Here is a 4373-nt window from a genome sequence, read left to right as displayed (position 1 = left end):
AGGACATTATGCTGAGTGAAATAAGATAATCACAAAAGGACAAATATTGTATTAGTCCATTATTGTAAAAGTTAAGGAAAGGTTTATCTATTGAAGGGAATTTTCTTTGTTGGTTACCAGGGGTAGGAGGAGAGAGGAGAGAACGCTGTTAGATAGATAGAGATAAATATTGATTTGGGTGAAGAGAAGGGCAATGTACCTAATGTGAGTGACCAATATGGCAGCATTGAAGATGAGAAAGACATAGAGAGGTACATGGGAGGTACAGGCAACAAATATGAACCCTTTTGCACATACAGTACTGCGTTGTCAGTGAAGGCAAACATGGGTATATGGATGGGTAGATGGATGGACAGGCTACACAATTAGGTATGTCTATGAAATGGGGAGTGTATCCAAGATCATATACAGGTTGGCAGACAATGGTCCTATAAATTTATGTGAATGATCAGAATTCTTAGGTGTATAGTAGAGCTGACAAGGGGCAAGGTTGTGGTCTCTCCTTGGTCACAGCCAGCTACCCAGAGGGACCGAGTAGTTGAACCTGTGGGCTTGGGACGATGGTTGCAGGCGACATCAAGCTCAATTGGCATAACATACTATGCAAAACATTGTTCCACCTCCTACTTTGCTGAGTAGCGACTGGAATCTTAAAAGCTAGCAAGCTGCCATCTAGATGCAACGATGGGTATCTCCTGGTCCAGAGAAAAGTGTGTGTGAACTGTTGTATGGAAAGTGAATTTTCTCTGTAAACTTTCACCCAAATCACAATAAAAAAAAATTTAAAAAAAAAAACTATTACTGTGATTATCTTTATGCGCACTTACAGTGTAAAATTTGGCTGTGTGCTCTCTGAGTCCTTAAAATGTGATAAATCTAGGTTTTCTGGAAATATTATTATTTTTTCACTACCATGAGTTATAGAATAAAGTACCCATCAAGGAATCTTGATTTATTCCATGGAGAACAAAGATCTGGGTTAGTGAGAGTTGATGTGGGACAAAGAGCTGTAATTGCTGCAACTTCTGTATTTGGGTGATAGTTTTTGTGTTATTGAGTTGGAAAACATAATTATTTTTAATGCACATCAATTTTCAAATTTTACACAATATACCCTGTTTGTCAGAGAAAGTATTTTTTTCATTTGTGAATAAGACTTTCTCCTCTACTGATACACATGATGATATTGCTTTCCTTTTCCATCTCTGTTTAAGTGCAGACAGAAAAAAGGTAAAGAATTGAGAACACACACTCTCACACACTCTCCCAATCACACACATACTCTCATTAATGCATCCTTTCACACTCAGACACACATTAACACTCCACACACACACACATTCATGCACACTTTCACACTCATGTATACTCACATATAGTCACACCCACACTCACACATTTTCACTCACATTCACACACACACTCATACTTCACAAACTCACACACACTCTCAACACACACAATGACACATGCATACAATGCTCATTTACCTCTTTTGCCCCCCAAATAACAGGATCAAAGACCTGTAAGGAGAGCCTCAAAAACTTGAACTTACTTAAGTTTAAGATTCAGTGGATCATGGATGAAAAAGTGACTTCTGTATTTTATGAAGTTATTTTTTCTCTATTTCTGTCATAACAAATCCTTGAGTCTGTATAACAATGTACAACTTTCAAAGGTGCTCACATTCTTTATCTCCTTTAATTTTCTCAATAAACCTCTGAAACAGGTATTATTCTCTCTGTTCTGTATGTGAAGAAGTGGAGGCTCATGGAGAGTAAGAGTGTGCCCAAAATCTCACAGATAAGAATGTTAAATATGCTGATTTCAGTACTCCTGTGAGATTCCTCATCATCCTTATCTCTCTTGAAAATTGATGGAGTTTACCAGATTCTGATGTGTTCATACCCTGGAATTTTAATCTTAGCTTTTGGAAATTTAAGGAATCATTTCTAAATGATCATATATTAAAAAGAAAATGCATACATAGGATGGATATTATTCAGCCATAAAGAGAAATGAAATGCTGATACATGCTACAGCATTGATGTACCTTGGAAATATGCTGAGTGACATAAGTCAGTCATACAGAGACAAGTATTATATAATCCTACATATATTAAATATCTAGAATAGGCAAGTGTAGAAACCAAAGTTTATTAGTAGTTACTAAGAATAGGTGGCAGCACAGGAAAAGGAGAACTCATTGCTTAGGGAACACTAAGCTTTTATGAAGAGTCATGAGAAAAATTGCAAATGATTAGTAGTGATGATTGAACAACATGAGAACGTAATTAATGTCATTGAACTATACATACAAAATATTTAAAATGCAACTGTTTTGTTACATATCTAGCACAATAATTTTAAATGTTTTTAATTTTGATTAAAAAGAAAAAGAAAATGCATATACAAAAACTTCCAGGAAATGTTGAGCAGAAATGGTGAGAAAAGTAAATTTTGAGCTATTCATTAAAGATCCTTGATTAACTTGGCTTGGAGCAGATTTATCTAAGCATCAGATATTCTGGAACTCAAAGTAACACCAAACTGTCCAGGCAAAAAATCTCCTTTCATGAAATGGGTAGAGGAATTTCCCAGAGAAAAATGGTAGAAACACCTGCCTAGAGCAAGTGTTTTTGTGATTGGATTTAAATTTGTTTCCAAAATTGTCATTTTGCAAACTAATATATGCCATTCACTTCTATTCAGTTTTCAGTTTTTCTCCTTCTGTTATTTTTTAATTTTTGAAACACAATATCTTTTTTTCAAAAGCAGTCTTTCATGTTTTCTTAACACTTTAAACTCTGTTAACTAGTTTTCTTCCAGTTAAATATATTCATAAAAAATATGAGTCAGTATAGAAGTGAATAAAACATAGACTTGGAGTTTTAATTCAGTTACTTATTTTAAAAATACTTAATTGGCCCCTGCCATGTGCCAGGCACTATTTTCAATTTGGTGATACAGCAATTAACAAAGAAAATAAAAGTTCTTTGCCCTATGAATTATACAGTTATGTAACTTCAAAATGGAAGGAATCAAGATAATGTCAAGAAATAAAGGACTGTTCTAAACTTTGGAAGAGAAATTACAAGATATTTTCAAAAACAATTAATAAACCTTACCAACATAAAAAAAAGAAGAAGAAAACTACAAAGTCTCAGTAAAAACTAAAACAACGGCACTGAAGGAAATAAGAAAATCATTGATGAATTCAACAGAGAAACATATTAAACAAAGAAACCACCAATACTATTTAAAAAAAAAAAAAGAAAACAATAAATGGGAGCAGTAAATTCATACCCCTTGGTAATTAAACTGAATGTAAATGTATTAAATTCAGTAGTCAAAAGAAAGAGAGTAGCAGAATGAACAAGAAAACAGGATCAAGTAATATGCTGACACCAAGAGACTCACCTTAGATGCAAAGGTAAAAATAAATTAAAAATCAAAGGATGGAAAAAACAAGTCAAGCTAATGGCAATCAAAAAAGAGCAGGAGTGACTACATTAATTTCTGATAAAATAGACTTTAAGGCAAAAATCAGCACAAGGACAACAAAGGATATTATACAATGATTAAATGGTTAATTGAATAAGAGGACATAATCAAAATAAATTTCCACACACCCAATGAAATAGCCTCAAAATACATATATCAATCTTTAACTGAATTGAAAAGAGAAATAGACAACTCCACAATATCAGTAGGAGACTTTAATGCATCACTTTTGATGAAGGACAAAACAACTAGGAAAAAACTCAACAAAGATACAGAAGATCTAAACAACTCAATCAACCAACTAGACCTCATTGAAATATACAGAACACTCCATCCAACAACAGCACAATATCCATTCTTTTCCGGTGCTCATGGAACATTCTCCAAGGTAGATCACAGACTAGGCTACAAAGCAAACCCCAATAGATTGAAAAACATTGAGATACTACAAAGCATTTTCTCAGATCACAATGCCATAAAATCAGAAAGCAACAGAAAAGATCAAGGAAATATATTAAATTTATGGACACTGAATAACTACTGGGTAATAGAAGAAATAAAAAATGAAATTAAACAAAAAAATCCCTTGAATCAAATGAGAATGAAAACACAACATACCAAAATCTATGTGACACACAGTGAAAAAGATTATACTCTAGACCAAAGATCGATTCAGATGAGGCTAATTTTGCACAGATACCAGTGATACAAAATATCCACAATCATTACAGAAGCAACAGAAGACAGACATAGAGCAATCTCTCATAGACAGCCAGACACTATGGGAGAGAGATCCAACAGATCTGCTGACTCAGGACCATAGTATTGGGGGACACCAGACTCAATTGCCACAAAAAAAAAAAAAAAAA

This window comes from Orycteropus afer, unplaced genomic scaffold (genome assembly GCF_000298275.1).
Source record: "Orycteropus afer afer isolate SDZICR_OR568_19922 unplaced genomic scaffold, OryAfe1.0 scaffold00236, whole genome shotgun sequence".
NCBI lineage: Eukaryota > Metazoa > Chordata > Mammalia > Tubulidentata > Orycteropodidae > Orycteropus > Orycteropus afer.
This window is presented reverse-complemented; position numbering follows the sequence as displayed.